We start from the raw sequence: 7,115 nt of genomic DNA, 5'->3' as shown, positions 1-7,115 counted from the left end.
GTATTCCTAGGAAGCCCCTGATCATGGGTCACTCGCTGCCTGAATTGAGAGATAACATATACATATCAAAATGTATCATAAAGGTCTGATTCAGCGAGTTTTGACAAATGCATATATCGATGTACCATGCCAATCAATATATAAAACATTAACGTCACCCCAGACAGTTCCCTGGTACCCTTGCAGTCAATCTCCATCATCCAAAGGCACCCACTTTCTTGACTAGTTTTCTCTTGTTCTAGGACATCCTATAAATGGAATCATATGGCATATACTTTTTTTTTTTTTTTTTTTGAGACAGAGTCTCGCTCTGTGGTCCAGGCTGGAGTGCAGTGGCGCAATCTCGGCTCACTGCAAGCTCCGCCTTCTGGGTTCACGCCATTCTCCTGCCTCAGCCTCCCGAGTAGCTGGGACTACAGGTGCCTGCCACCACGCATATGGCATATACTTTTAAAAATGTCTTCTTATATTTAGCATATTGCTTCTTAGATTCATCTATTTTGTCATGTTTCGATAGTTTCTTCCTTTTTATTGTTGATAATAATACATTGAATGGATATATTACCCTTTTTAAATTAGTTCGCTTGTTACTGGTTATTTGTTTCGAGTTTTTGGTGATTATGCATATAGCTATTATGAGCATTCTTTTACAACTCTCTGGGCAGGCATATTTTTGCTTTTCTCTTGGGTGAATAGGTAGGATTGGAATTGCTGGGTCAAAGTCTAGGGGTACCCTTATACGAAACTACCAAATGGTTGACCAAAGTGATTAGTAGCATTTTATGTTCTTGCCAGTAGTGTGTGAGAATTCTGGTTGAATCAGTGATGTGGTCTATGACTGCAGTGTCAACTCATCTCATTGACATTGCTTGGCTTCTGCCACTAAGCTGTGATTGCTGGAGTAGAAGGACTCTAGTGAGGAGAGTTGGAGTTAGCAAAGACATGAGGAATTTAAATAATAGTTCTTCTCAAGCAGTCTCCATTCACATAGTAGGGCTTCTGACAGGAAGAAGCCTGACTAGGAGCATCAGGTTTAGGGGCCAGAGACAGCTAAAGGCTGGTACACAGGATCTGGGAACTAGAGGCAGGAAAGGGAATGCTCTCAAAATAGAGAAATGGAAAGAAAGTGAATATGTCATTGATGAATAATGTTTTCCTTCAAAATTTGCCCCAGATTATCCACATATTCAAAAGGGTATACAAACTCAAAAGAATGAATGTCAGCGTCTTAGAACTATTGGATGTTTTTTGAATTGAACTAAGATGGTGGACACGTTTCCAAGGTGCATGAATTCTTTGGTGAGTCACTGGTAGATTACAGAATTTGGGTAAGAGAACATCCGATTTAGGGATTGGGTGAGTCAGATACATGGTTAGGAAAGCTGTGCCCCACCCCAGCCCTGGTCAGTAGCATAACTCAATTCTAAACCACCTTGGAAGGTAGGGATAGAGTTGCAGATGCACTTTCTATCTCTTCTCTCAGGATGACCTAAAAGACTAAGAGTTTGCCTTGCACGTCAGCCAACTAGGTGTGATGCCCAAGCAACCTCCCGAAGCAGCCTGTCATTGGAGGGAGAGTTACGTGGTGGAGCTTTCTTTCTCTCTCACAGGGTCTCGCCAGATAGATATCCCCCCAACCCCCCAGCTTGTCTTTCAGTTGCTATCATCAGAATTAGTTGAATGAGCATTCCAAGTCTTCCCCCATACCATCCAATTCTCCTTTCTTACACATGCCCCATTTTCTTTTTGTGTTGTTATCAGATAAGGAATTTTTACAGTAGACACAAAGAGTGAGAAAAGAATAGTTTGGTGTGTATTTTCTTTCCGCTTTCAGGATTGGTGGTTTATATACTGTGTTGACTCCTGTCTCCTACCATGATTGATATTGGAGACATCATCGTCATTATCTATATCATTATCAACATAATCTTAACGATTATGATCATGATGGTTAATATCTATTGAGGGCTTACTCTGTGACCAGAGATATTAGAAGCGTTTAACATGTATTATCGAATCTAATTCTCAAAAGAGTTCTCAGAGTTTGTAAATATTTCTATGGGTTGTTACTTGCTGAGGGTCCTATCTTAGATGCACATCCTTGGTTGAATTTGGCGGTGAAGACTGAGTAGGTCTTGTTTTGCTCCTGACATATGTGACATCTAAAGTTGCTAAACTTCTCAGAAACTAAATCATCTCAGTAAACATGGGGAAGAGGAAGTTTGAAAATTTTATTTTTCTGTTGCCTTTGGTAAATCTATAGGTACTAGTCTTGTTCTTTTTGCTCATATTTCATTTTTAATAATAGTTTAATTTCTGTGGGTACATAGTGAGTGTATATATTCACAGGGTACATGAGATGTTTTAATACAGGCTTGCAATGTGTAATAATCACATCATGGAGAATGAGGTATCCATCCCCTCAAGCCTTTATCCTTTGGTTACAAACAATCCAATTATACCCATATTTATTTAAAAGTAGGCAATTAAGTTATTACTGATGATAGTCACCCCGTTGTGCTATCATATACAAGGTCTTATTCTTTCAGTATTTTTCATGTACACATTAACCATACCCACCTCCCTCTCACCACTGCTCCCACACTCCCCCGTCCCCAATCCCCATCACTCTTCCCAACCGCTGGTAACCAATCTTTCTACTCTGTGTCCATGAGTTCAATTTGATTTTTAGATCCCACAAATAAGTAAGAACATGCAACGTTTGTCTTTCTGTGTCTGGCTTATTTCACTTAATATAATGACTTCTAGTTCCATCCATGTTGTTGAAAATGACAGGATATCATTCTTTTTATGGCTAAATAGTGCACTCCATTGTGCGCGTGTACCATGTTTTGTTTATCCATTCATCTATTGATGGACACTTGCTTCTAAATTGTGGCTACTGTGAACAGCGCTGCAACAAACCTGGGAGTCAGATATCTCTTCAATACACCGATTTCCTTTCTTTGGGGTATATATCCAGAGTATGATTGCTGGGCATGCTTCATTTTTTGATCATTAAATGAAAAATATTCAAAATGACTGTTAATCTTTACAGTGTTCCTTTGATTCTACTCCAGATGTATTTTCAACAGTATAGATGCTTCTGTGTATGCAAGTATGCTTCTAAGAGTGTTACCATAAATCATTCTTATTAAATTTTAGTTCATCTTCAGACCATCTCTAAGAACTTCAGCAGAATTTTTCTTGCCAAAGGCTTTCACAGTAGCCTGGACTATATTACAGACATGTTTTACAGATTTGTAACTCTCTTTCATGATGAAATTTTAGACTAAACAGAGCAGGTCACTGATGAAAAGAGAAAAGACAGGTAAGGTGGCAGAGCTGCAGAAGAAAGCTTTGTAAGGTAGCCTTGGGACAAAAAAAGCAGAAGCCAATGAGAAGTATGCTTTGGGTTTTCAATGTCTGAAAATGGGGAAAGGCTTATACTTGAACTGAGGGGAGTGATGAAACCTGGAGTAGAAAGGGAGGGGCTACATTTATATGGCTAACTTGGATCTTGAGATGTTTGTATCAGAGGAGACACTGGGCAGGCTAATCATTTTCCCATCTGAAGCATCTATACCACCCCAGTGGGACCAGAGCTGGGAGACTGATACTGATGGTAAAATATTTATTTGTCTGCTCTCTCAGCTCAAGTCTCTCTCCATAGCAGAAAACTTTCAGTCCTTGGGCACTTCCTACTCTGTGTTTTGGCTCTGCTTCTTTATTCCTTGGCCTCTTTGAAGTTAAAGAAAAAAAAAAAAAAAGCACAGGGCCGGGGTAGCCTAGTTGGTTCAGAGAAAGCATGTCTTATTTGGACACAATGTCCAAGATTCTCCCATTAGTATTTTCATGTTGTATTGTGGCCTCCTTTTCCTGGTAATTTTCCCCTTTTTAGTGTCTTAATTTTTAAATCATCTTATTTATGAAAATTAATTTGTGACTGGGTTACAAATTATCATCGTGCTGTGGACTGAATGTTTCTGTACTCCCGAAATTCAAATACCATCACCAGTGTGACAGTATTTGGAGATAAGGCCTTTGGGAACTATTAATAATTAGGGCATGAGGGTAAAGCCCTCGTGATAAGGTTAGTGTCCTTAGAAGAAGAGACAGGAAAGATCTTGCTTCCTCTCTCCCATGTGAGAATACAACTGGAAGATAACTATCTGCAGAAAAACAGTCCTCACTGAAAACCAAGTGGGTAAACACCTTGACTTTGGGCCTTCCAGCTTATAGGACTGTGAGAAATCAATGTTTGTTGCTAAGCTACTCAGTCTATGGTAATTTGTTAGAGCTGCCTGAATTGACTAAGATGCATTGTTATGACTAAAAGTTTTGAAGTCTTTGCAGGAACAAAAAAGCCTTTTAAATTAACTAAGAATCAATTGAGAATAGCATAATATCATGGAAATAGCATAATCTTTGAAATCTTACAGAGGTGGGATCATATTCCACTTCTGACACTTAGAAATTAGAAAATAGGTGACTTTGGGAAAATAGCTTGAGTATCAGTTTTCTGATAAAAATGGGAATGTTGCTACTGAAAGATTTAAGCATATAAAATATGTAAGCTGCTTAACACACAGCTTATAATGTATATGATAAAGTAAGTAGCTATTACTCGTATCCATCAGAATACGAGAATTTTGTTTGACAATACCAAGTGCTGGGGAAGATGTGGAACATGTGGAACTGTCATACATTGCTGATGAGATGAAAAATTTGGTGCAACCACTTTGGAAAACTGTTGCAGTATCTACTAAAACTAAACATCTGCATACCCTATAACCAGCAATTCCAGCCCAGGTATATACCCAACATAAGAGCATATGTATGTGACCCCAAAAGGCATGCGCAAGAGTATTCATAGAAGCATTATTCATATAAATCAGAATGGCAACATAAGTGAAATGTCTGTCAGCAGTAGAATGGAGAGATAAACTGTGGTGTATTTTATAGTGGAATGCTATATGACAATGAAAAAAATGAGCTATGGCCGCACATAGCAAATGAGTGAATCTACCAAGTGTAACATTCAGTGAATGAAGCCAGGCATAAAGAAGTACATACAGTATGGTTATATATATATGTAAAGTTCAAAGAGAAGCAAAATGAATCCATGTGTTAGAAGTCAGGAGAGTGGTTGCCTTTGAGGAGGAAGGGACTGATAACTGGGGGGTAACAAATAGGTTCTGGTGGGGAGCAGGCAGTGGGCTGGCCATATTCTATGTGTTCCTGAGTTTGTTTTTAATCTGGTATCAAAAGTGTGGGAACTTTGTGAAAATTTCTGAAGATAGATTTGTGATTTGTGCACTTCTCTGAGTTTTTTTGTGCTTTTATAAAAAGTGTTTACTTAAAAATACAGCTGTTATCACTTCTTACTGTTACTTGTCTCTAGAGGGGTCTCTGACTCTCTTGCCTTTGCAACCCCTGCTCCATTTGGAGACACTTGCTGCAAAGGCAAATCCCAGTGCTCTAGGACTCCTCCATTGTCAGCTTTCTGCCTGCCCCCCGGGGTAATCTCAGAGACAGCACTATAAAATCGGACTTGACTCTCTTTCACGACAAATTCTTCCCTGAGCAGGGAGGAAAGAGCAGCCCTGCCCCTCAGGCATGGTGTACTGCCAGCCCCTCAAAGCTCTTGGTTGATTAAACTCTACATCTTGCAGAGTTTGCAAAGTCCAGGATACTGTTTCGATCTAAGCTGCTGGAGGGAGGCCCTGATGGAAATGCTCACATTGTGAACCAAACAATTAAAAGGTTTTTAGACTTGAGCACAAGTTTAATCATAGCTCCTGGTATCAACTACACTAATGCCTAGGGAAACACCTTGCTCTTAAAAAGGAGATTAGTTAGTTTTAAAGGAAAGAAATTCATTTGCAGCACTAAAGTCACAAAGTAAAGTGGGTAGAAGCTTGTAGGACCTTGATCTCCTCTGTTCCCTCAGAGATCTATGTTTTCCAAACAAAAAATGTTAGGCATCTAGTATGTGCCAGACTTGGCATGATGCTTATACATATATTATCCCAAATTTGATTCCCAGGATAACTGAATGATAAAGATAGCATTGTTTCATCCCCCAGATGAGGAGGTTGAATCTCAGAGAACTTAAATAAGTTGCTCATGGACATGTGACTATTAAGCAACTCAGGAATAGCTAAGTTTTAGATATACCTTTTTGATGACCACAGTTGAATGTCACCAAGCCAACCAGTACAATGGATTTCATACTTGAAGAACTGAGGAAATTGATGCCAGGATTATATTAGCAGAAGGTTAGGGAAAAATCTCTAGATGAGGAGAGCCAAGCAAGCTAGAAATGAACACACCAACAGCAGACAGCATCAACACCTGCATCATCATGCATCATAATTTTTGGAAGTGTTCTTAATCTGTTTTATTGAGATTTCATGGGTCAATGATTGTCTTGGGTGCCTGGCCAGGTTGCAGGCTTCCCAGAGTGGGCATGCAGGCTAGAATTGTGCTGATAATTACCTTCAATGTGCATTTGACGGTCAGATTTAGTCATTACCACATTTCAATGGCCATAGAAAAATGCCATGGATGTGCCCCTATGTCATTCTCTGTGACCTCTGATATGCCTAGTAATGGAAACCTTCAGGACATGGTGGGTTTTCTTTTGTCAAACCGATGGGTAACTGACTTTGCCACTCTGTCCATTCATTGATTCCATTACCGCTTGTGAGTTAACTCATTCCTTGAAAACCTATTGATTAAAGATCAATCACAACAGTGGCCCAAGCGACTAGACTTGCAATGCCATGTTTAGGGCTCCCTGCCAACTCCTTGGGCAGTTCTGCTTGCCCAATTAAACACCTTGCATCATCCTGACTGCATTTGCAATGACACCTCTCTTCCATTCACCTGTTATTGAGCATTAAAGGCAAACTCAATTTTATGCAGATAAATAGAGTTTAGTGGTAATGTGCCTTATGACCTTTCAAGTGACAAGATGACATTAATTTTTAGGGATTCTACCTTCTCAGGCTGTCACTGTGAGCATGTAACTTGATGAGAATGGAGGTTTCTGCATTTTGAGGACGTACTTACAGTTTAACATGCTGTTTCAAATGTAAGGAGGCTCTCTC

Source organism: Nomascus leucogenys, chromosome 2 (genome assembly GCF_006542625.1).
Source record: "Nomascus leucogenys isolate Asia chromosome 2, Asia_NLE_v1, whole genome shotgun sequence".
Lineage (NCBI taxonomy): Eukaryota > Metazoa > Chordata > Mammalia > Primates > Hylobatidae > Nomascus > Nomascus leucogenys.
The sequence above is the reverse complement of the archived record's forward strand: the minus strand, read 5'-3'. Positions refer to the sequence as shown.